The sequence below is a fragment of the Natator depressus genome, chromosome 22, assembly GCF_965152275.1.
Source record: "Natator depressus isolate rNatDep1 chromosome 22, rNatDep2.hap1, whole genome shotgun sequence".
NCBI lineage: Eukaryota > Metazoa > Chordata > Testudines > Cheloniidae > Natator > Natator depressus.
The window spans coordinates 11640882-11668340 of NC_134255.1; the positions used below are offsets into that span (position 1 = coordinate 11640882).

At 41.6% G+C, this 27459-nt stretch overlaps 1 long non-coding RNA gene across 1 annotated transcript in view; it reads left to right on the plus strand.

Annotated features, from left to right (window-relative positions):
- The window catches only part of LOC141976071 (uncharacterized), a 199652-nt gene that overhangs the window by 55694 nt on the left and 116499 nt on the right, over nt 1–27459 (plus strand). Inside the window, exon 2 of the long non-coding RNA XR_012636065.1 lies at nt 10049–10134. This is a non-coding gene — a long non-coding RNA (uncharacterized LOC141976071). The remainder of the gene's footprint in view (nt 1–10048; nt 10135–27459) is intronic.

The window sequence follows — 27459 nt, forward strand, 5'->3', positions numbered from 1 at the left end:
AATTTCAACAAAAAAGAAATTTTGATGAAAATTTGCGGAGGGAGTAATGAAATGTTCACCAATTCCTCTGAGCCGCCACTTTCTAACCAATGCTAAGAAGAATCTTTATTAACAATGAGGGTGTATTGGCACTTTGGCCTGCGTTATGCAGCATATCAGACTAGATAATCATTATAGTCCCTTTTGGCTTTAAAATGTATGAATATATGGTCCTGTTATTGGGCCTAGCCTGGATGCAGGAACTTATGCCAGGGACATTGAGTCTCCTACTTACAACTTTTGAAGATAATATTCAAAAATAAAAATGTAAGGCTTTTTCTTTTCATGGACATGCCTGAGAGGTCAGTTTTGTGAAATGAAATTTTCCCTATTTAGCTTGAGCTTACCAAATACAGATTCATAGAGGATGCTAGTCAAAAGAAATCCAATGACCAGCCTTAAAAAAAAAAAACGTTATGACTAGTAACAGCTGCTAAATGAGTAAGTAGACCCGAGTACAAAGAATTTATAATCATTTCCTCACCAAAATGCTGAGCAGCCTTCAGATGATAAGACCTGGGGGTCTTGTAGAATGAGCTCAGAACTCATCTGGAGCAGACCTGAACAGGATGGGAATTCAGTACAGGCACTGCTTTCCAAAGGCCCCACATAATGAAGAGTAATTAGGGTTTCTCCACCTATCAAAAGTAAAATACACGTTCAAGACCACATATTTCCTCCCACCCCCGGGGAAGTTCCATTGAAAGCCAAGAAGATTAACAAGTACCAGAGCTAAAAGGAGTGCCGGCTGCCCTATAAGGTGACTTTTAAAAACATACTTAGCACATGCACAGTGTCTGTCTTAGCATAAACAGTGCATATAAAGTGTGAGACAGAAGTGTACAGTATCTACTCCTTCCCCAGCTGAAGTCCAGGTTATCACCAAGAAAAGACTCAGTTCTTCAGCTTTGGTTGAGGATATTAGCTAGTTTGTTTGGACACCGGTTTTGCTCCTCTAATCCGCCTTTTTTGTTCATGGCCTCTGAGGCACTGAAAAGGGGTTGGTGTGCAATTCCAACTCAGTGCTTGCGTTAACTTTACCTGGTTCTTTGCGACTAGGTTGTGATTCTGATCCCACTTAAAATGGTGTAAAACCAAATTAAGGCTCCAATTCAGCATGTGCTGAAGTCTTTTGATTTCAAAATGGGACTAAAACATATGCTTAAAAACATGCTAAGCGGGTTTGCCGAATCAGGGCTTTATGTGCCTTGAACTCAATGGAGTTTATAAGGGTTCAATCCTGCAAGATGTCTGGGAAGTGCAGACTCCTGTCAAAAAGAGTAGGCATTAAGAGTGCTCAGCACATGGCCGACACGGGCCATCAATGAGAGGAGAATCGGATCCCTACTCCCGACAGATGTCTACCCAGCGTCTTTGGGAGCAGAGAATTGATTCAAGGTCAGATTTTTCAGAGCTGCCCACCACTCCCATTAACTTGAGTTGGAGTTGAGTGCTCAGCACAATGGACAGTCAGACCCGTGACTTCTTAAAAAAAAAAAAAATTAAAACCATATGAAAAACAAAAATTTAATAAACAGGATAATGTCTCCTTAAAAATGCCCAACATTCACACGATGCAAAATTTTAAGCAGACCGCACATCCAGGAAACACATGTAGTTCTCGCACAATAGCTACTTATGAATAAGATCATACTTGTATTTGCATTAGCATGGCTGGCTTCTCCAACCAGTTTTACATAATCTCCTTTTCAATGGCTAAGGGTGTCATTTCCCCTTCATTTCATAGAATCGTGCTTTGAAAACTCAGGGAGGAAGTGTTTAAAGAAAGTCCGCATCTTATGAAAAGAAAAATTGCTGGCATTCCTTTGTGTGTCGCAGTAGGATTTGGATAGATTACTCATACTTAAAAAGGAAGGGAGCTTTTGCTTTCTTTTCTCAATTTTAAAAAAGCTTGCATTAACACGATGTATTGACATATTACAAAATCCAAAGAATGTTGGAGAGCAAATCAGCCATGACTTTGTCCATAGGTTGCAACAGATTCTCAAAACATCGTCACCTTCTGAAATAAAATTGTCACATTTAGGAGGCAAACAACTTCTGTACGAACTGCAGCTTGACATGTTAGATGGCAATAACCACCCTCTCTTGGCTTAAAAATTTACTATATTTATTTTTTTCTCTTTTTGATCCAATAAGCCTATTATGAATGCAGCACGTTGCAGCAATTTTCATAAATCAAGCAATAGGAATAGATTTTGTTACAGAATTGTATTACTCCAAGAATGTAAGGTATGCAAAGAACTAACATTTCCATTGATTGAATGGAAGCCAGTGCTTTAGCAGCAGGCATGCCAAAGGTAAATAATTCTCTACCACATTTCTGATGGCTCTGATGTCAAAACACCTCCTGTGAGTGACCCATAACTCTTTCAAAGTTAGAAGTCGTAGCATCACAAGTGTTACTACTGGTCAATTGCTATAAGGTCATTGCTTTGGATGTTCTTCAGTAAAAAGAATCCATATGGAAGTGTAATGTGCTGCTCTATTGTTGTTACAGGTTATTACTTGATATAGATTTTTTTACAACAGTTTTCTGTATTTCATGGTACCACTTTTAGACAGTTTTCATCCCGGTCTGCATTTTAGTATGTTTGTACAGCACCTGGCACAATAGGACCCTGATCCTTCACTAAGGCTAGTTGTGCTTAGAAGCCTTAGTGAAAGATGAGGGTAAAATTCAGTTCAACCCAATCTTCAGAGGTGCCTTACAGCCAGGCACTTAAATTCATATTTAGAGACCAAAATAATCTTGATCTGGTTTTCAGTGGTTCTGAGTATCTGTAACTTTAAATAGAGCTGAGGATGGTCAGCCCGGCTGAAGACTGGGTTGAACTGAATTTTGCCCTTGATTCAGGATAGCATCTCTGTTCAGGAAAGCACTTAGCATGTCTTTAAGTGCTTTCTTGAATGGGGGCCTTGGTCCCAAAGTTTAGGCATTCAACTTTAGAAACTGCAGGATTCTAAAACTGAATGGGCAGGTTATCCCATAATTGCAAGCGTTCTTGTATCTTCCTCTAAAGCAGCTGACGCTGGCTCTGCTGCGACAGTAATAGCTGGAACGCTGGTAAGCCCTGTTTGGTTTGGGCCCTCTAAAAATCAGGATGTATAAAGGAAATGCAAATCCTGAAAAACCTGTCCTATCTATTGTAAGGCAACTGTGTCTAGCATAGAAACCAAGAGGAGCAATTTGAAGGTAGATGGAAGAAAAATGTAACACAGTTGATTGTAAACTAATGGATAATATTAGTAGAAGATTTCGCTGGATATAATAAAATAAAAGCTGTTGAACACACGCTGGAAAATGACAAGCTTGGTAGCAATAAGGTAGAGATGAAAGGAGCTCAAAGAACCCATGTAAGGAGAAGTAAAGTGTAAATTAGTAAGGAACAGGATTCTTTGTTCATAAAAAAGCCCCTACACAAGCATTGTTGAATGCTGAAGTCTATAGCCCTAGATACATTAAGGGTATCTAAATGCTAAAGCATCTAGAAAGTTGGAGTTTTCGCTGGTTGGTACTGTGAAGGCTAAAGTGGCTGATGAGATGTTCATAGAAAACATTTCCAAGAAGATTTATCATTTCCAAAGTAAGAATGAAATGAAAGTCTGGAGGAGAGTGGTGAGGAATTGAGATACAGGCAGAAAAAAGTCAAGAGGTGAGTCGATTGCAGTGTGTGTACAATGTAAAAACTCCTCTTAATCCTCATGTCAAGTATAGGAATTCAAAAACAGGAAAAGAAAAAGTGAGCACCTAAAATCTGCTTGTTAAGATTCACTCGGACACGTTGTGGCAGATGGAGATGAAATCCTGAGAGAAATGAGGGAGGTGAAAATGATAAAGAACAATCTTCATAACGTTTGGTACCATACAAGTCAGAGGAATATCATAGCCATTGGTGGAGAGGAACAAATGAGACCGTTAGATATATTAGCCTTTTGGGACAAGGCCCATGTCTTGTCTACAAAGTATCTACTGGTAGCACACTCTCTTGGTGTTTGTTAGTTTCACTAGCTGGCAGCTGTAGTAGACTTTTATCCTCTCTTTGGACCAGCTACTAGAGGGGAACCAACCCACCTTATGCAAAGATGTTGCATGTAATGCAGGCTTGCTGTCCTATTTGTAAACCTTGAGCAGAGGAGATGGGTAAGGATGGAGAGGTGAGAATTGTCTTGTGGCACCAACCCTCTCCTTGGCTCCCTCTAGAGAAGGATTTAAAATTGTTTTAGGAAGAGATTGTATATAAATATATAGTGAAATAGAGCTGAAGGAGAAAGCAAGTCAAGGGAAATGACTCACAATGTTGAAAACAAGCTACACAACAAATCAAGCCTTTTTTTTTGCAGTGGTTCAAGATGGGCCTGATCTTTAAAACCTGGATTTAAACATTTCTGAACTGAGGGGTTTTTGAAATCTGGATGCAGATCAGAATATTATACTTTCGCACCCCTTGCTGGTGCTTTGGAGAAGAGGTTTGAAGAGGAAGAGCTGAACTGGGACATTGTAGATAGGCTCCAATGCAACAGAGCATTTGAAGTCAATGTTACGACACTCGTGTTTAAAGTTACACACATGGTTAAGTGCTTTCCTTGATCAGGGCCAAAGGCAGGAGAATTCTGGTCCTGGCTCTGACACTGACTGGCTGTGTGATGTCGGACAAGTCATGTCCCCTCTTGGTGTCTGTTTCTCCTCCCATCTTTTATTTGGCCTGTCTATTTAAATTGCAAACTAATTGAAGCATGGACCCGTCTGTACAGTACCTATCAGAATGGGGCCCTGATCACAACTGGAACCACAAGGAGTTCTCACATAAATAATAGTGAGTAACATGCTCCAAGTTCTTTCTCGGGGCTAACACTGCATGGTCTGACCCAGAGATTGCTGATAGCTCCTCTTTAAGCTGCAGAATGGAAAGGAAGCTTCTGATATTCTCTGGTGGATCTTAGCAAGGACTGAAGCAGCCTGAACCCTGCCAACCTTAATCACACAGTCAACCTCCTAGAAGTTTTGTTTACCTCCTTTTGAGCAGCAGAAGAGTGGAGGGGAAAGGGGTGGAGGAAGCAGTTTGCAGTTGCTCAACTCCCTCTTGGTATTGAATCCTACCCAAGTACATCCAATCCTGCCAGCTAGAAAGGAGGAGGAAGGCCACTGAATCATAAGAAAGCCAGGATCAAAGGGAGGATGGGACACTGTGAGCAGTGCTAGGTGACCTTCCTGTAGAGAAAAATACATTGGATGGAGTTATGTTCACTAATTATCTGGGAACAGACTTTGATTTTTACTGATTTCGTTTCTTCTTCTCAATTATTCAGCAAGTGGTTAATGCTATTCACAGCCACTTTGGCTCTGAATGGATGCTGCTCCTACTCAATCAGGCTGCCCAGGTAAGATAGATGCTCCTCTGACTCTCTTCCCCTGGTTTGTGGAGTGGGCTGGGGCTTAGGCAGGAGATAGGTGTCCGGACACCTTCAATGAGGCAGCAGTGCCTTAGTCCAGAGGCAGAAACTTAGGGACCTACAGAGTTACCCAGCAACTGAACAAGAGTTTTGTGGATTTCAGTGGAGCTTAACATTGGGACTTCGGTGCCTAAGTACCTTTGTGAATCTGCTAAGTGCTCCTGAATGGAAGCTGACCGTGCTCAGTACCTTGTGGGATCAGACGCTCTTTGCACTGTCTTGAACTTAAGTCACATGGTGGTGTTTCTGCTTCCTGACTGGGTAACTCTTGAAGTTTTCCGGTTAGTCACGGGAACACTTCTGCCACAAACACTCAGGCAAATCGGCTAGTCTTGGGCCCCTCTCCTCCTGCTCCAACTTTGCAGCCTCTGGGAAGACAGCGTGTTTGTAGGAAAAGAGACACTGTTCAAGGAACTACAGCCTCCAGCCATTCCCCAGCTGCTAGAATGTCCCAAGGGGGCCACAGTCCTAAAACAGAGTAGCCTCCTTTGCACCCTCTCCCATCCCTGAGTTGGACCAGGTACAACAAGGCCAATCCTCAGATGTGAATCTTTATGTAGACAGAGTCTGTGCTTTCCAGCTGATCTTTCTCCGCAGACAGATCATTGGTTGTGAGTTCCGTGGGAATCATTAGGGTGTGAGCATTTCTCTGGGAGAGGCCCCAGACAACACACACGTCATATTGCCCTGAACTCATGGAAAAATACTGAATAAACACAATGGTCTACTCACAAGGCTATCTTTTCTTCAGTGTTCTGAGTATTACTCATCTCTTGTCATCACCGCGTAGTGGCAGAATCACCCTAAAAGCTTAACACATGACAACAGTTTCTCTTGAGTTCTCAAAGGGAGATGTGTTTGGAATCGGGTCTAACATTTTTAGAATTCCTTCCAGTCAGTGAAGGCGTTGCGGTGTAAATTTTGAACAGTGAAGGTAATTAACCATCAGAACAGCTTATCCAGGGTTGTGTTGGATTCTCCATCGCTGGTGACTTTTAAATCAAGATTGGAAGTTTGTCTAAAAGATCTGCTCTCGTTCAAACAGGAATTATTTTGGGGAAGATCTGGGTCCTGTGTCACGCAGGGAGTAGACTAGATAATCACAGTGGTCCCTTCCGGCCTTTGCAATCTATGAATCAATGTAGATACTGATCTGTTTGGGGTTTTTTTCACCATTGACTTTGTAGTCACTATTGGGGTGTTGACAGAAACCTAAAACACAACCTAAGCTTTGACTCTGAATCTGGAAAATTCTAGACCTTTTTTTTAATTAAAGTACCAATTTGTCACTTAAGAAGTGGGGTGGCATTCTATACTGTATGATAAATTAAATATTTACTGGTAAAATATACAAAGTATGAAGAATGTCCAAAGAGAATATAATTATAGTCTGAGCTTGGTATTGAGTGTTCCTGCAAGGAAATTAATACAAATGTAACACGTACAGACAGAAAATATTAGCTCTTTGGTGCCAGAAGGACAACAAACTTAATATGTGGTGAATAGCTCATACAACTTACTGCGAATTTTGCAATGGATTTGCTTTGGCCGCTTCATCGACTCTTTTGTCTTAGTTTTTCTGTGACTATTCACGCTGATTATGTTTTACCTGCAAAAATGTTCAGGGAAAACAGAATGTCAAAGTTGCATACACAAGTGTTTACAGCAACCAGATTTAAAACACACTCATTAAAGTATTCTTGACAGATATGCTTGTGTAAAGACCATACTACACTGGGTAATCGGTGGGGTTTGAACGCAGGACCGCTTACATTTGTGCTAAAGGAATAACTCCACTAACTGGCATCGGTGGTAGGCTGTTATCCCCTGTAGACCATCCTCTTTAGAGGGACTTGTAAAGGGTGCTACACACCTGCATGTTCATCCAGTAAGAGAACAGAAACAATAGCATATTGCTTATTTCAGGAACCGAGCAACACAGCGGAAATTTAGGCTATTCAAAATCCTCAGAGTAAAACAACAGATATTCAATAGGGCTGTCAATTAATCGTAGTTAACTCATGCAAGTTAAAAAATTAATTGTGATTAATCGCACTGTAGAATACCACTTGAAATTTATTAAATTTTTTGGATGTTTTTCTACATTTTCAAATATATTGATTTCTATTACAACACAGAATACAAAATGTACAGTGCTCACTTTATTTTTGATTACAAATATTTGCACTGTAAAAATGATAAAAGAAATAGTATTTTTCAATTGGCCTCATACAAGTACTGTAGTGCAATCTCTTTATTGTGAAAGTGTAACTTACAAATGTAGATTTTTTTTTTTGTTACATAACTGCACACAAAAGGGCACACACAAAAATAAACTTTAGCGCCTACAAATCCACTCAGTCCTACTTCTTGTTCAGCCAATTGCTCAGACAAACAAGTTTGTTTACATTTATCGGAGATACTGCTGCCTGCCTTCTTATTTACAATGTCACCTGAAAGTGAGGACAGGCATTCGCATGGCACTTTTGTAGCCGGCGTCGCAAGGCATTTAGGTACCAGATAAGCTAAACATTCATATGTCCCTTCATGCTTCGGCCACCATTCCAGAAGATATGCTTCCAGGCTGACGATGCTTGTTAAAAAAAAAAACAAATGTGTTAATTAATTTTGTGACTGAACTCCTTGGGGGAGAATTGTGTGTCTCCTGTTCTGTTTTAGACACATTCTGCCATTTATTTCACGTTATAGCAATCTCGGAAGATGACCCAGCACATGTTGTATGTTTTAAGAACACTTTCACGGCAGATTTGACAAAACACAAAGAAGGTACCAATGTGAGATTTCTAAAAATAGCTACAGCACTTGACCCAAGGTTTAAGAATCTGAAGAGCTGCCCAAAATCTGAGGGGGACGAGGTGTGCAGCATGCTTTCAGAAGTCTTAAAAGAGCAACACTCAGATGCGGAAACTACAGAACCTGAACCACCAAAAAAGAAAATCAACCTTCTGCTGTTGGCATCTGATTCAGATGATGAAAATGAACATGCGCCAGTCCACTCTGCTTTGGATCGTTATCAGGCAGAACCCATCATCAGCATGGACACGTCCTCTGGAATGGTGGTTGAAGCATGAAGGGACATGCGAATCTTTTGCATATCTGGCACCTAAATGCCTTGTGACGCCGGCTACGTCAGTGCCATGCAAATGCCTGTTCTCAGTTTCAGGTGACATTGTTAACAAGAAGCGGGCAGCATTATCTTCTGCAAATGTAAACAAACTTGTTTGTCTAAGTGATTGGCTGAACAAGAAGTAGGACTGATTGGACTTGTAGGGTCTTAAGTTTTACACTGTTTTATTTTTGAATGCAGTTATTTTTTGTACATAATTCTACATTTGTACGTTCAACTTTCATGATAAAGAGATTGCACTACAGTACTTGTATTAGGTGAATTGAAAAATACTATTTTTTTTGTTTTTTTACAGTGCAAATACTTGTAATCAAAAATAAATACAAAGTGAGCACTGTACACTTTGTATTGTGTTGTAATTGAAATCAATATATTTGAAAATGTAGAAAACATTCAAAAATATTTAAATAAATGGTATTCTATTATTGTTTAACAGTGCGATTAATCGTGATTATTTTTTTTAATCACTTGACAGCCCTAATAGTAAATAAAAAGCATTAAAGGAAAAGAAACTTTCTCACAAGGAAATTGTTTTTCATTATTTGTTTACCTCCAGTGATGATCCTCTCTAGATTGGATTCACTTTATTAAACCATAAACATTACTCAATCTGGAAAATTTAGCTTCCTTGAAACGTCAGATTAAGACACTGATCTTGCAAAGACTTGCATCCATGCTTAACTTCAAGCTCAGCATACATTTCTGGTGTATATACTTTAAAAAAGATATTGAAAAACTGGAGAGAGTGCATGGAAGAGAGAGACCACTTATTTGAGGTCTGGAAAAAATTTCTTTCATTGAGAGACTTAAGAAATTCAAACAGTTTATCTTATCAAAAAGAACGCTGAGGGTGACTTGATTACAGTGTATAAGTACCCTCATGGGGAGAAAATACCAGGCTCTAAAAGGACTGTTTAACTTAGTTGAGAAAGCTGTAACAAGAACCAATGGCTGGAAGTTAAAGCCAGACAAACTCAAATTAGAAAAAAAGTCACCTTTTTTTTTTTTTTTTAAAACTATGAGGGTGATTTAACCATTGGAACAAACTACCAAGAAAAGTGGTGGAATCTCCATGTCTTCATGATTAGATTCCTTTCTGGAATGAGTGCTCTTTAGTCAAATACCAGTTACTTGGCTCAATACAGAGGGTAACTGAGTGACAATCTATGGTCTGTGTTATACAGGATTAGATGAATCTAATGGGTCCTTCTGTCCTTAAGATCTATGAAGCATGTGGGTAGTTCTATTGAATGTGATGGGGCTACTCATTTGTTTAAAGTCATGCATATGCATATGGTTTTGCAAGTTCAAGGTCTACATTAGTAGTAACTCTTCTCAAGTCTTGCTTAACCTTTTGGTACATTTAATATAAATGGTTCTTTTTAGGATACAGATTTTACACCGAGGGACCTGTTACATCCTTGGGCACATGGGACTCCCAGGGGAGATTAGACCTTCTGCAAGGACTGCAGGTAAGATTCAGTCTGGAATATTTCGCTTTTTGACACCAACACATGTAAATTTATTCCACTGTGGGTCTTCAGCATCATGGAAATCTTAACTGCAGGCTTCAAGATGACTGAATTAGAGTTAGATGTGAGAGCACTGGGACCATGGAAAAGCTTTCAGTAGTTACATTCTGGGCTAGATCCTCAGCTGATATGAGTCAAAATGGCTGCATAGATATCTATGAAGTGATGTTAATTTACACCCACAGAGGAATCTTCTGATTGCAGGAGCCTTATTTCCATTTCATTTGAACTCTTGCTGTGAGAAGCTTGTCATCTGACATTGGACTTGGTCCACTGGAGGGCTATGTATATCTGTCTTAGGTACTGTTAATGACCCCTATTAATATATTGCCTGAACACCTCAGCATCTTTGATGTATTTATTCTCATAACCCCACTGTGAAGTAGGAAAGTGCTGTTCTCCTTTTGCAGGTGGGGAACTGAGGCACAGAGCGCCTAGAAGGGACTTGGTTAAGGTCCCGCAAGAAATCAGTGGTGGAGCAGGGTGTTAAATCTCAGTCTCCGGACTCTCCCAGGCTAGCACCCTAAGCAGGGGATGAATCTTGCGTTAGTTTGTAGCAGCTGAAGCATGAACAAAGATGAGTCAGTAGTTGCAATGGATAGCTAGTTGGCTGGTCATGCAGTAGCCGTGGAAGTGGTGGATTTCATCATCATAAACAATAAGAGGAGTGCCGGTGTGCATATTGAAGTCCCATTGAACCCTTATTTTAAGGGCTTAGATGGGATTTAAGAGATCCAACTGCATAGGCCTTTGTTGGCATTCTGCACAGGAGTGAATTTCACCTATAGCGCTTTACTCCAATGTGCTGCACAAATGTCAGTTCATCAGTGCAATTCTGATTTTCATTAGGAATGTTTGCCCAACCACATCAGCTTGTCTTTCTTAAAAGAAGGTCTGGAAGTCTGCTTTCTGCACTGTATTTGCTCAGATTGTAGCTGCATGCACTTACGCAATAAAACGTTTACAGCTGCTCTAGAATTGTTGCAGGAGGCAGCTTGCTGCTTTCCTCATTTGTTTTACTATTTGGAGACAGGATTTCATGAAGTGTGAAGGAATGCAGGGCCATACCTTGTACTATTTCCCCCACCCCCAAATCCCAGTAACTCTGACCTTTACTTAATGTACTGAACTTATTACTTAACATGCACAGATGGATACATGAAGATCCTACTGACACAGGTCCAATTCAAAATCCAGAGGTTTTACCATTTTTGCTATTACTCTGTATTGCTGTGTTGGTTTCTTTGTAGCCAGCTTTGTATTCACGCCACAAACAGCTGGTCTCATTTTGTGATGATGCTTTCTTGTAAAGGGCACAGTTACCGTTAAATTACTCTTTACTGCCACAAGAAGGGTTGTGATTCAGAAGGTGGCGCTGTTCGCACAGGCGCAGCCGTCTGAAGTGCCATTTTTCTGTTGAAAATGAGATCTTGACCACTTTTGTGCCACGATACTTGTCATCACAATAAGGCTATACAAATCTAATAATAAAAATTCTTTGTAGTTCTCTACTGCCTTCCATTGTAGGACTGCAAAACACATTTCAAACATCAAAGAACTAAGCTTCAACCCCTCGGGCCCCCCCCATGTATTTTTATTCCCATTTTACAGATGGGGAAACTGAAGCATAGAGAGGTGAAGAGACTAGTATGAAGTTGAACAATCAAGCTAGAGCGGGAGCTGGGAGTAGAATCCAAATTTCTTGATTCAGTGACCCTGTGCTAACTACAAGACTTATCTTTGGTCTGCTTTCTGTTATAGCTTTGCAAGTTTTCCATGTTGCAATCCAATACCTAAAAAGTGAAATAAACCTCGGGGCCTGATGCTCCATTACTTTGTCACTTGTGTTGTCAGAGAGAATTTCTAAAAAGTGGGGTCTGAAAAATTTCTAAATATTGAAGTTGTTTCTATTTCACAGGATTCAGAACAGAGCTATTTTCCATCTTTCATTCAATTTTTTGTAATATATTTACCCAGTGTTTTATTGAAATCATTTTCTGAATTTTCCATTGACCAAAAATAAGAGAGCAAGCTTTTCCACAAATGGAAATGTCCAATAGCCCATGCCATCTTGAACAGGAGTTTGATAAAAAATTGCAGTTTAAATATTTGTTTAAAAATAACATGGGAAATGTTGTGGAGGAACAAATAATTGTAATTAATGTTGGAACATTTTCATGCAATATTTAGTTTTTTTCCGAGAAGGCTGTTTGATGGGGGGGAAAAGACTTTTTTCACTTGAAAAAGTTCAGCCAGGTCTAGTTGACATATTCACATGTGCAAAGTGGATGTGATATGCTATCAATGCACTCACACCATTGGTAGCGTTTTACCTTCCCTTTGCATTGCTATAAATAACTACCCAAGGTTCAAAGTAGTGAAGAATCAGGGCCATTATTTTTACCCTCTGAGAGAAGGAACCTTGGTTCTTTCCTACACTCCCATGTTTGCAGCCACTTCTTTAGAGAATGAAACTTGGTTTTTGATGCCCAGCTTCATGAATTGCTTTTGATCTTGCATTTAATGTGCATACAATGAAAACAATAAAAAGTGCATTTAAAAACAAACATATTTCTAATGCAGGAGCAGTACTAAAAATACACAAATTGCTTTTGTGGGCAGAATTTTACAGAATTCCTATGAGGTTCCTCTTAACAACAACAACACAACAAAAGCCAAATTGCATTGTTTTACTAGCAAACTGTTTAAATATGCCTTTGGCTAAGTTTTCAGCATGTTTTTTGGGAAGATGAAAGCTTAAATCCCATTAACCCTCCAACTGCAGGGCAAATAATTTAGTTTCCATAATTGTCCTTCCAGCACCATCTGTAACATGGACCAAACTCTTTCCTCACTCCTGCTTCCTTCCCTTCCCAGCTGGATAAGCTCTCCATTTGTCTCCCCCGCCCACATCACTGCAAATGCCCCAATTCCAAGGGGATGGTGTTCACACACATGGCTACCAGCTCCAGGTTGGTTCTTTTCTGCCCTGAGCCTAGGGTGACCAGATAGCAAGTGTGAAAAATCGGGACAGGGGGTCGGGAGTAATAGGAGCCTATATAAGAAAAAGACCGAAAAATCAGGACTGTCCCTATAAAATCGGGACATCTGGTCACCCTACCTGAGCCTCACAGGCAGTTCAGAAACCAGCAATGAAGTGAAGTGAGTCATGTTGCTGTTACTCACACTTTGTCTCCCCCTCTAGTGGTAGCTGGCACACATTTAGATGTTGATATGTCTCCATCATCTGTGGCAAACTGCTCTGGGTCTTTTAGAGAGAGCAGCTTGCCTCTCTAATATCCTGGGACCAAGATGACTACAACACTGGGTCTTTTAGCTCGAGTAGTAGAGGCATACGCTTTTAGATCAGATTCTGAGTATCAGGTTTGATCCCTGTGCCAGTGACCCACCAGGAGAATGGCGTTACATTGGCATTGCAGAGCCCGTGAAGACTAGTTGCCCTCAGCCCGGGGAAGGTGATTTGGTTTGATGTTTGCTCCTCACGATAGTTTTCAGCTGTTCCGAAAACCACACATAGCCGTCTTTCAGCATAGCACTGCTACTGCCCTGGTTCACCTTAATTAGCTAGGCACCCGGTGATATTCCTCACGGGCATTAGGTGGTTAAAGAACCCTTCTGGTCTTATACAAAAAAGCATTTTTGACATGGTGGACCTGGCTCCCTCCTCATTTTGCTGCTCTGAGGGGATCTCAAATGGGGTTCTAGCCACTACTGTAATACAAGTAATTAATAATAGCAATGTGTGTGGTTTTGCATTGTTGGAAAGAGCAAGAGTACAGAACAGATGCACCCTTTTGGTATTGGCTTGTCCTCAGAGGAAAGTGTGGAACGATTTAGAAACACATGGAGCAGCAGAATTCTCCTTAAGCACTGGGGAGTGGTGGATTTATTCATACCAGGCACAGGGTGATACTGACAGAGCAGTAGAATCCTTGGAATGATTTGGAAGCTTGCCAGGAGAAAGAGGTCACCGCAGGGAAATTTTTGCAAAAAAAAAAAAAAATTTAGAATTATTTTTTTTAAAAAAAAGCTCCAGTTCTGACTAATTTAGCTTCAACAAGCTCCCTATTCGTTAAATTGAGCAGCGAAGGAAGGTGAATGCATCCCAGCTAATACAGAAGCAAACTGTACTTTCCAGCCAAGCAACCCTTCTCGGGCCTCCCGTCGGCATGCCAGAATTCCCTCTTAAAATGATTCTGTAACAGGACCAGCCCCACAGCTGTCTACAGCTGTGTGCCTTCCAGCTCTGCACAACTGGCTTTTTCACACAGAAATGGCCTCTTTGAAAAGGGTTCACTAGAACAGATTGCTTCAGTTTAACAATGTGCAAAACACAGTACTTCAGACAGGCTTTCCTTTTATTGTGTGGTCCTTTTTGGGGGGAGTCTTTTGTACCCCAAACGGGAGGAGCTATTGACAAATAATTTGACACCACTTTTACCTGAGTGTTTCTCAAGGAGGGTGCCCCCCTTCCTCCCCACACACATACCCCTATTTCTCTTAGGAATGCTTTTTCCAAACTCCATTTCTTTCTTTAAAAAACAAGTCCTCTTTCTTAATGATCCAGATTAAACCCCTGAAAATCTGAGTGTACAAATCAAATTGGAACTCCACAGAGCACTGTTCTGCAATGCATGTGTGCTGAGTAACACAATGGGAACCTAGACTTTTCTAGACACTCTGGCCTCTAGACACCTGTTGTGTTTGTACAGTACTTAGTACAATGGGGACTGTCTGCTACTGCAATCCAAATAACATACAAATTATAAACCTTCCCCATCCCCCTGGATTCAAATGTTACATCTACCCCCCCCCTAAACTTGGGGCAGGGAGCTCAGATCGTGAATTAGGAATGGTCCACCTGTCATCAATTCTTATTCTTATTCATGTGTCCAGTACAAAAGACAGTGATAAAGACAGCCCCTTGCTCTTGAGGGCATGTGGTCTAATTTATCAGAACAGAGGGGTTTATTTGATATAAGGTACAACTGAGTTGCATTCTGTCTCTTTCCCATTCAGCTTGTATACCAGGCTACTAGGAGTAAAGATGGTTGAAATTTTTTATTTTTAAACTGTTTTTTTTTTAAATGGTTTGGGTTTTTTAGTTAAAAACTGAAAAATGTTCATTTTTTGAAAATCAAAACATTTTCCCATTTTGTCTGGCACACTCCTTTCTTGCCTCTCTCCCCTCCTCCCCCGCCCCTTTCACTTTGCCCTGGGGCATGGGGAAGAGGGGAGGAGAGAGAAAAGGGGAGACTCGAAAGACTGAAAAGTGTTGTTTCGTTTGGATTGGTTTTCTTGTCTAAAATATGAAACATTTTCATGGAAAATTTTGGGGAAAATTTAAAATTGTTAATGGAAAAATAATTACCCCCTTTTCAGTCAGCTCTACTAAGCAGAGGTGGGGTGAGTTGTCTGCTGCATTACAGGCCATACTCAGCTCTGCCTCCATCTCAGCTGGGCCTCAATACGTATGTCTATATATACATATATACCAATATGGCGCATTCTAGTAGGTTTTCCTTTCTGACATACTCTAACTCTTCTGTGGTTGCACAGAATTTGAAGATCCTCCTAGCTTTGAGTAACCATGTGTACGAAACCCAAAATCGCAGGAGAATTTCACTACATAAAGAACCGCCTTAAAAAACGGCCGTTTTTCTCTGAACGGAACTCAGCGTCCAAGTCCAATGTCTAATGCTTAGTGAGGTGGGATTTTTTAATTTAGTTTTTATGGGTTTTCTCCTTAACCCATCATTATTCTTCAAGTTCTTGCCAACGATGGCTTTGGTACTGACTCAAAGTCCAGCAGGCTCTCCTGTGCCAACTTGCAGAAAATAAAAACCACCTGGAATATTGGGAGGGCAGAGGTTGGCATGTAAAATAGGGCCTTACAACTCTTGGCGGTTGGTTTGAATCCAGACCATTGTTGTAAATCAGCGTAGCTCTCCTTGACTTCTGTGGAATTATGCCAGTTTACACCAGCTGAAGATCTGGCCTTGAAATTGTTTCCATCTGATGGTTGTTGTGTGACACATTGGAACAGTCTGGTGGTCTCACTCCAGCTTGCCAACATAGTCAGCATTAATTGGCCGCCTTGTTGGCACTCTCATCACTGTAGCTAAGCAGAATCCCCCTTGCCTCCCTACAAATGGCCCCATGAGGTCAGGGCTGAGATACGCTGAGGAGGAAGCTTGCCTGTGCTGATTCTCTTGTGTAGGGTGAGAACTCCAGACTCTGAGGTTGGTCAATCTGGCACCTTTCACCACCACTAAATTCCCGCAAATATTTTATAAAAAGAAAACTAATATCTTGGCCCTTTTTCCTTTGGGAAGCATGTTTGGATACCCAGGAAGTGAAGGCATCAAATAGGCAGGACCTTCTGGGATCAGAATGGAATCCTGGAAGCATTAGATATGGGTGTTATTTGATACAAGAACTGAAGAGTTTCACTGTTTTATTGATTTAACCTATTTGCAGTAACGCACACAATGGGCTACATTATGACTACCATGTGGATCTATGCTCCTGCCAACAAACCCAAGAACCCCACATGAGAGAGTTTGAGGGCAGATGTTTTCCCACCCTGATTGTGGTTGCCTTAAAACAGAGAGAGTGCGCGTATTTCACAGGATCTCTGCAACAGAAGGCACAGAGGTGCATAAGCATTAGGAAAGGCATGGGCTTGCATATTTGTGGGCATATGCCCCTTGAATCTCCAGTAGCAATTAATTACTTCCTCCTGTGCATATTATTCACACTCCTGGCATAAATAATGTGTGCAGGCTGAGGGGAGGTCTGTGGGGGATGGGGTGCCGCCACCCAGAACATGGGACTACAGTGTAGTTCCTTCTGCAGCCTTATTGTACTTTCTTTTAAGGGGCATTTTTGCAACCAACCAGAACTTGCCCCATTCTTTATATTCAAGTTGATTTTCTTTCATAGTAATTGCGGTGGTGGGGGGAGGATTTTCAAAAGTTCCATCTAATTTTACGTGCCTCTGAGCTGACTGACTGATCTGAGCCCTGAGGTTCAGTGGTTCTGGGTACCCGGAAGTCAGTGGGAACAAAGAAGTCAGTAAGAACATTCAGAAGTCAGCTGGAGCAGTGGAGGCTCAGAGCCTTTCAAAGTCAAGCTCCAAGCATCTCAGGTAGGGGTCCCGAAAAGCCCGGCACTAAAAAAATCAGTGGACACTTGAAAATGTTGCCCTTAACAATTACCACCACTGTAAATCCTTGGAATGTGGAGTCTGGCTTTACAGGTAGAGCTTTGCTCCTGGCAGTTCTGAACTTGCCCTGGACTTAGCATAATACCATAGACCTTCAACTCCAAGACAACAGGACAGCTCCGCTAGGTGGTAGCTGTAGGAGGTGTCTTTTATGCTCCTGTGGACAACCCAGTCCTGCAGCCTGAGCCACGCAGGCAGAACCTTACACTTGCTCCAAACAGAATGCAATATCAGGACCAGAAACAGCACAATATTCTATGAGGTTACTATTCATTCTTTCACCCCCCCCCCCGCCCTATAAATAGAGAACGGGGATACTTGTATTGTATGCAGTAGAGCTGGTCAGACATTTTCCGTTGGAAAACTTTTTGGTCAAAATCAATACATTTCCCAGAAATGTTCTGATAAGGTCAAAAAGACTGTCTCTGTATGTGGTCCCAATACAAACTGAGGCCTCTTGATGCTACTGCAAAATAAATATTAACCAGTAGTAATTTACACTAAGACTTGATTGAAGTGCACTCGGTTAATGCTATTTGCTGTTAATCTCACTTTGAATCTTTGCTGTTAAAATTTGAATGCAATATTTTTATCTGGATTTTTGGTTGCACTTCATCCTTTTATTGCTGTCGACTTCTCTATAGCTAGGTGCACCTGACAGGATCACAGAGCTAAACTTTCATATGTGCCTAACAGTTTTGGATGGCTCACATTTTGAGTCTCCAACATGCCACAGCTTAGAGAGGCCTACTCTTCTGAGAGCAGGTGCCCAACATTTCCGGAATATCTGATCCCTTTAAAGAGTCTAAGTTGGTCATCTAAAATCTGAGCCACCTGAAATCATTGGTTGCTTTTGAAACTTCAGGATGAGTCACTTAGCTGTTCCACTGGCAATAATGTTTAAAACAATGGGGTTCAATTAAACGGGAATTATTTGAACACTTCAGAACACTGCCAAGTCATTTCCTTCTGCTTTATTGATTTTTCTCTGTTGCCAGTAAATGTACATGCAGAAGCAGAATGAAAGAGAGACCACTGAAAAGGAAAAGCTAGGTGTTAAAAGGGAGAATGACACAGAATATAGAAAGGTTTCAGAGTCGCAGCCGTGTTAGTCTGTATTCGCAAAAAGAACAGGAGGACTTGTGGCACCTTAGAGACTAACAAATGTATTTGAGCATAAGCTTTCGTGAGCTACGATGAAGTGAGCTGTAGCTCCCGAAAGCTTATGCTCAAATAAATTTGTTAGTCTCTAAGGTGCCACAAGTCCTCCTTTTGTTTTTACAGAATATAGAGCACTAGAGCTCTAAAAAGGAGGAGGGTATTTTTAGACAGAAGGAAGTTAGGGGTCCGTGTAGGCATTTTGCAGAGTTAGATGTCATAGCAGACAGCCCAATATTATTTTCCTTCTAATGCTTGCCTGATCCTTCAGTTAGATTTGCTTCTGTTTCTTCCCTGTATGGTGTAGTCTCTGCATGAGCTGCTCTCTGTGTAAAGGCATTCCACCTACATTCCTTTGCAGCTGGGTGAGCTGAGGCAGGAGGGCAGATGTGTGGGTTTGCTAGACACAGGAGGCTCCACTCCAAAGCTTATAAACTTGATATGAAAAAGTTAACGGCTTATAACCAGGTTTTTGGTATGCTGCCTTGCTTTCCTATGCATCCTTCGACTGAAGACCTGAGTTGAAACAATCCTAACCTCAAATCTTCCCCCTGCTCAGCCACTGACAGAATAGTTCCTTTTCTTTGGTTTTGTCAACATGCATATGGCCTCGCTACTTTGTGCTCTCATCTCCTCAGGTCTCAAGGGTTAGGTAGGGACAGATCCAATCAGTCCTTGGAAAGGAGACACCTAGGGAGTAGGTTTGTTAATTCAGTAGCAGTGCTACTTGTCTCTGGTAGTCAAGTGCTAATGGCACTATATTTTGGAGGAGGCCAAAAGCCAATGTCCTGGCCGCTTAGGCATTTAGAAATCTCATAGCACAATTTGCCATTGCTTAGAGGTGTTAACTCCATTTAACTGACCATATTCCAGTTTACCTATCAAAAGTCCAGCAGAGATTCTGGTCACCACTTCCTGTCTAAAACTGCCTAATAGAGCCGCTGTTGCTGGTAAACATGTTTTCTCCCAGAGGTGGCTTCATTTCAGTGATGGGTGAAGTGATTCCTAAAAAGAGCTTGTAGAAAGCTGGTCAGGAGCCCTTCAGAATGAACATCTTGAATAAGTACAAGATACAATATCAATATTACATTTCTCAGCAGTGAACTCCATCAGGCATTCATCTTTCTATGTACAGTGCATCTCCAATATTTTCTAAATTCTATTGGCCTGCTTTTCCGTATTGATTTCTTTCCCTCCACATCCTTCCTTCCCATTTGGTCTAATAAGCAAATTTCATTACCTGTCTTTACAATCTTTCCTCCAGGCCAATGCTAATGCTTGACTGTGTTCCTGGCAGTCCTTTCACTTAAACTGAAATGCATTTTAATTAGAGATGGGCCAGAACTGAAATCATTTATCTGATCCATTTACTGCCCCCTTCCTGCCCCTCCAAATGTTGATGGTTCAGATAAAATGGATCCAAACCACCGTTGATTTCATTGTACAAAGCCCAAACCAACCAGGATTGCTTGTTATGGTGAATGGAAATTCATTGTATCCAATTACCCCATGGGATTTTGTGGGTTCAACTAAAATGGGCCTTGTATGCAAACCATCTCTGGGTTTGCTCTGCAAAACAGAAACGTGGCCTCCTTAGCCTATCTCTGATTTTAATAGCTTTTTTTTTTTTTTTTTTGGTCATTTGTTGTCATACTGTAGAAGCTGTGCATTTTCACTTTCCTGATCTGAAAATGTAGTCATTCTCTTGGTCTCTCTCTCCCCCTTCCTCAAAAAACCCCCCACTTCCTTGCACCCCACTTCACAGCAAAAAATCAACAGTCGGGGCTTCTTATGACTTCATTCGTTTTACAGAATACTGTTCTCACTGCCTGAAGCAGGCCCCCTCTCTGGACAGACACTAGTCTGTGGAGAGTGGAATCAATGGCTGGATCCCACTTCCTTTTAAGTCCTGCTGGGTCTGGGCAATGATTGATCACTTTTCCTAGCTCTGGGTCTCCCAGGCATACTCTCATGAGCAGCCCCGTGTTTGATACCCTTCTTGGACGATGAAACTCCACATTCCAGCTGCCTGAGACCCCGGAACCACTGTCCTAGCCTTCCCAAGCCCCTAGTTGCTTAGATATGTTCCCCCAGAGTCCATCTGGCTATGGAAGCTCTGGTTTCTTGATTAACTCCTTCAGGGCCAATGGGGCAGGAAAGCAAGAATCACCATCTTAGCAAAGGAATTTCTTTACCACAGACACTTTACTCTTAACAAAGCACGCATGTGAGTTCCAGATCTTAGAGAAAGAACTAAACCCTGAAAGCATCATCCCCTCAAGTCCACTGTCACACCTCCTGTGAGCCCTGGGTTTGGTCAGCATCCTTAGGTTAGGCAGTCCTTCCTGCCTTCCTTAGCCTAGTCTTTTTACATATTACTGTGGTCTGGCCCTTTGCTTAGAGAAATACCCCTGTTTTAAAACAGTCTATGTTCCTTTTTCTCCCATGTGCTTTAGCCAGGGGAGTTCTGGGCCTCAGCCCCCTGTGTGTAGAGAAACCTTTAAATTCAGTGGCCCTACTGATGTTCCAGTAGGGGAGAATCTTTCAATGTTGGAAGTCCTTGATGACTCTGTCCTAGCTTCTCAGACATTGTCTTTCCACTAGGTGTCAAGCCCCGAATACAAAATGTATGCTTTAATCCACAAAGGAGTTTTGTACTGCAACATGAAGGTCACACTCCAAAATGAAGGTTACAATACAAATTAGAGCCTCGGAAACAAAATGGGGTTCACAGAACAAAATGAAGTTCATAGTCTGACAAAGATATATGTGCAATCTGTCAGATAGTAACAAAGCTGCAGCCACATAGAATTTCAATATCACTGCTATGTTATAGCATAGCCACGCAGACCTTTATGACAACGTGGGTTAGGAATTCGGATCCACCTATTACAAAAGCACAGGGTCTTATCAGCTAAACTAGCAGAGTATCTCAATTACCTGTTAACAATATAAGGCCTATGACACACATGGTTGAAAAAATTCTGATTCCATTCATTAGAAGGGCAAAGGTGAACAAACATGCTAGCCAGTATGTTGCTATAAATAATCCCATTAACTTTACTAGCGTATTGCTATGAATAGAATCATAGAATATCAGGGTTGGAAGGGACCTCAGGAGGTCATCTAGTCCAACCCCCTGCTCAAAGCAGGACCAATCCCCAATAACTAAATAACTAAATATAACTAAATAACTAAAGTCAAACTAAACTCACCAAAATAAATTGACAAAATACATTTTGTAATGCAGTATTCAAATGAGGGCAGGTATCTTTCCCAACCTGCTCTACAAACATAGTCCATGCAGTGTATAGAGTCCTGGGGTTTGATTTTTTTATTAACATAGATATTAACGATAACAAATAAGTTCAGATTGCCACTTCTCCCTCAGTTGAGCTGCTCCAAGGGTTCCTCCCTCAGCACTGCTCAGTCCACACACTAGATCCTCTCTCTAGAGTCACTCCCATCTCCCTTATATCCAGATGGGGTTAACAAGCTTACATTAACATTACAAGTTAATATGCCCCAACAGGAGCAACACCTACTAAAAGGGTGGGGTGTTTCCCTGCCAGTTTTGTACCCCCAGATGATTATTTTTGTTAAATAATGTGTTTCTTTGTCCACTCTCTAATCCACAGAATTAAGGAAAGTGCGAGAGGTCTCCCAGTGTTTATTGCCAAATCTGCTGCTGTCACTATTTGTGGAAACCTTAATGCTTTGTTTGAAGTGGGCTGCAGCAAATGCTCTGTGAGGTGGGCAAGTGACTGAACGAACATGTACGGCCTCCCTCCACCTACCTCTTCCCCCCTCCCCCCCAAATAAGTGTAATTTGCCTTTAAAGGCTCTTAAACAGCAAACACAGTCTGTCTGATCCTCCTTAATAAAGTATCCCAGCACAACTACGGTGCCTTATTTGAGGTCTGTGCAGTCTCATTAAATTTGATATGTCACAGAGGGCTTGGACATGTGAAAGGGAGGCTGCAGGAACCAGGACTGAAGTTTGCCAGATTTACTAAGGAAAAATGATTCATTACGGCTTTTCAAAATGGACGCCCCTCAGGCTTCCCGCTCCATTGATTTTGTGTGTGTGTGTGTGTGTGTGTGTGTGAGAGAGAGAGAACGAGAGAGAGAGGCAAAGGGGCCATCACAGCCTGCAGATTTAACCCTTATTAACAGCTGGTTAATTTAGGGATTCAGTTTGATCTCTTAAGATGTATGTTCATGTTTCTTCACTCAGAGTAAGGTGGTGGAGGGGGAGGTGATTAAAGGACTGAATGTGACTCATGGAAAATGGAGTCTTGTCTCTCCAATACTCCATTCGGGCGGAAGGGGGTGCAAAGGTAGCTTCAAGTAACCTTTGCCATCATATTCTCGGATTATGCAACGTCCTGCTTAGCCCGGGGATGTGAGTTAGAGCAGGGTTTTGGAAGCAGAGAATAGCTGTCGAGCAGTGCATTCTGGTTATTTCCCTGACACACCCCTTACTGCCAGAGCAGGCAGACAGCTCCTTCCACCAGTTCAGTGTCAACTGGGAGATCCTGTGCACAGGGACTATTCTGAGGGCGCTGCTTCTGCCTACTTTAACGCCCCTTTACGCTGCCAAAATAGCATTAAATGACCTCGTTTAATTGAGAACGGAGCCCACAGTCACGACTGCTAGGGACAGGTCCTTTATAGATATTATTAGACAGTTTAACACAAAAGCACATTATTTGGATAAAGATTCATTCTGTGGCCACTCCTTCCTCTCCCCAATACTATCTGCTACGAAGCAAAATAGTGAACAATTACAGGGCAACGTAGTCCTGGGTCTATGGTGGAACAACGACAGAGTCTATGGTTGTCAGCTTGGTGTTGGTTTCTGTGTGTTTGCTTTAGAACCTTGACAAGTTCTTGTGAAGATGCCATGATGAAAAGGCCCAGGCATTCTCTCTGGTCTGTGATGGCTCATGATGGACTTGTTTTGTGCTGGTTTCTCTGGTGTTCTCTCTCCTTTTCTTGTGTTGGGGTAAGGGGATGGCTTTGAAGAGGTCTTAGAACTGGAGTGCTCTACGGAACAGGGCTGGTCATCCGGCACAAGACATCTCCGGTTGGACACTCCAAAAAGTGAGGCACTCCCAACTAGTGAACACTTCTGAAAGTTTTGGGACAGCGAGAGTGTCAGAGCTGGGGTTCGAACGGAGGAGTTCCAGGTTTCCTCTCCCGCCCTTGGACCCCCTAGCTCACACCAGTTTCTCCGTGCAACACTGGTTACACTCCAGGCTATTGGAATGAAAAGGTTCTGATTGTCAGCACGGTGTTGAAATGCACCTCTGACACGGATTTTATTTCCTGCCTTTCTCTCTGAACCCAGAGATTTAAAATCTACAGGATCCGCTTGATCATGAGAGAGAGGAGAGGAGACCTCCAAATTTCAATTCTAACTTCCCAGGAAAACAGTCAAGAAAACAGATCCCTGGGATTCAGTGTCAGTTTCTTCAGAAAGCAACAAAAGACGAGAGAAAATCAGCAAGATGCTGCGGAGATTTTTTTCTGATTTGTAGCATCTGACTTAGGGGCCTAAAAGAAAACCATTTGGTGCTTTTAAAAAGGCTGTAAATCACACACTGAATACGCAACATTTACATTTTAAGTGAAAGAGGATGTCAAACCATTTTGCTTTATATTTATTTTCAAATACTGTGTGCTCTACCGTCCACTTTCTCTACAGCCTGCACCATCTAAATCTTATTATATATAGTCTCAGACCCATAGAATATAAATCTCGCACTGTGTATGTATACTCCAATTATTCATGGGAAACACAGCTTGCCACCAAGAGTTCACCTGAGAAACATATACAAAAAGGAATGTGCTAATCTGGGACACTTTGGGCCTGATTCTTATCCCGTTTACAAGTGTAAATCGAGGGTAACACCACTGAATTCAGTGAGTGACACGGGTGTAAAACCAGTGTGATATCGGAATCCGATCCTTTATTTTTTAGGGAGATATTCTCAGTCTAACATGCAGAAGATATTGCATGACAAATACAGTTTCCCAACTGCATATTTAAACAAAGCATTAAAACAGTCACACTTCTTCTTGGATAAATATTTTATTTTATTCTCCTTGGTTTTCACAGCGTAGTAGAAAGAGCAGGAATAAATTTAATCAGCTTCTTACCTCCTTGTCACGAGCAGAGCGATGCAGAAATAAGATGAAACATTGTGTAAATAAATAGTACATTTAACACGCATGCCTCATCCTGTAAAACGCTACAGGCGTGGGTGAGGAATAACACATGGCAGAGTGGGTAGGTAGATTGAGCTACACTAGATGTGGACCCAGAGCATTAGGTTTTGATTCAGATCCTAATGAGCCAAAGTTCAGGGGATGTTTGGATCTGGGACTTTGACTCAGACCCATTGCTAGCTGAGACACAATGCACATGCATATATAAACACAAACCTAATCCCAGTTAAACTCACATATATGCTTTGTGTATGTATTAGGCTTTTTAAATCAAGTAAGTCAATAATAGGCAATGTTTTTGCACATCAAGTGTTACTAAGATATGGTCAAAATATTTTTTTTGTCTAGGTTGTTGGACAAATTTTAGCCCTGTTGGCAAAAAAAAAATTAATGAACAGGTCATGATTTTATTAGATTTACCTGATTAGAATCAAGCCTGAATCTAAGTGAGGGTGTTAATTTCAATGAAAAAAGAAAAGGAGTACTTGTGGCACCTTAGAGACTAACCAATTTATTTGAGCATGAGCTTTCGTGAGCTACAGCTCACTTCATCGGATGCATACTGTGGAAATTGCAGAAGACATTATATACACAGACACCATGAAACAATACCTCCTCCCACCCCACTCTCCTGCTGGTAATAGCTTATCTAAAGTGATCATCAAGTTGGGCCATTTCCAGCACAAATCCAGAAATGGCCCACCTTGATTATCATACACATTGTGAAGAGAGTGGTCACTTTGGATGGGCTATTACCAGCAAGAGAGTGAGTTTGTCTGTGGGGGGGCGGAGGGTGAGAAAACCTGGATTTGTGCTGGAAATGGCCCAACTTGATGATCACTTTAGATAAGCTATTACCAGCAGGAGAGTGGGGTGGGAGGAGGTATTGTTTCATGGTGTCTGTGTATATAATGTCTTCTGCAATTTCCACAGTATGCATCCGATGAAGTGAGCTGTAGCTCACGAAAGCTCATGCTCAAATAAATTGGTTAGTCTCTAAGGTGCCACAAGTACTCCTTTTCTTTTTGCGAATACAGACTAACACGGCTGTTACTCTGAAACCTGTTAATTTCAATGGCTATTAAATTTTGATAGATTCTTGACCACGTCCAAATGGCAACTGAGAATTAGGTCCCTTCTGATGCTGGGACCAATCTGAAAACAAAACTGTAACTCGATCCCCCTACCCTGAAAAGAGAGGCCACTTCCTCTGGTATGAATCATGATAGCTCCACCAAAGTCAATGAAGCCATGCTGGTTTACACCAGCTGAAGATCTGGCCCATCTAGGGGTTTAGATGTGGGAGTTTAGATGTTGGTGCGCATCTCGTAAAATGAGACGGACTATTCTTATTTTCATGGGGATGAAATGTGTGCAAACCCACACACAGTGGGCGCGACATGCATGGATTGTAGCCCCCTTTCGACCTTAAACATTTACAAAGCTCTTCCCACCGCAGGGCTGGACACCTGGTCAAGGAGGGATTTCAGAGCTGCCCCATGCATTAGAGGAGGTACACAATTCCCCCTTGCCTACATATCTCCCAGACACAGACCATTTACTTAAACTCTGTGTTGGGCAAAGGAAGGGTTGGAGTTCAAGCTAAAAGGATAAGTAGTACCAAATTGTGCTGTCAAAAAATACACTCAGCTCAGAATTAGCTGATTAAAGTGCTGCCTTGCTTATTGCCATTGTTATGACTCCGGATTAACCATATGGCAATTTTTCACCTTTTCGTATTCACCTAATAGCTACAGTGTAGGTGTAGAGAGGAGAGAGATGCCTGGCTTAGGTGGCAGGTGAAATGAGCACGTTGGTTTCAGCAGGGTGCCTATTGGGCATCACAAAATCCCCAACGCACATTCCTTGCTCAGGAGATATGTAGGATCACACAGGCTGGAATGTTCATGTGTGGATGAAGGTGTACGGGCAATGGTATAGGGTGAGTTTAGGAAGATTGCCCAGCCCTGCTGCTGTATTATGCTCTGAGTCTTGCAGTGTTTAGAAGATCCCCAGTTTCATGATCACTTGAATTCCATCTCAAAATTTCAAGATAATTCTCAAATTTAAACAAAGTAGTATTGTGGCATTCTTTGTGTTAATTTTTAAGGTACATTTTGTATTGTTGTAGCTGGGCACTCAACTGTTAAAAAAGGGAGAAGTGTCAGGACTTTTGGGTTCTATTCCTGGCTCCGCCATGGACTCTCTCTGCGAGTGCGGGCAAATTATTTAATCTCTCCATGCCTTGGTTTTCCCATCTGTAAAATGTCGATAAGAATATTTACCCACACTTTAAGAGTGCTGCGAGGCTTAATTGGCTATATTCTTCCTGGGCATCACTCCATCAAAATTGTTTGCAGCATAGTTGTCGTCGTATTGGTCCCAGGATGTTAGACAGACAAGGTGGGTGAGGTAATATCCTTTATTGGACCAACTTCTGTTGGTGAAAGAGACAAGGTTTCAAGCTACACAGAGCTCTTCTTTGCCTCTTTCACCAAAGAAGTTAGTCCAATAAAAGATATTATTTCACCCACCTTGTCCATCAAAATTAGTACTGATGCCAGACAGGACCTTTCTGTAGGCTTTTTTTAAAGCATCCTATAGAATAAAAATACAAAACTATG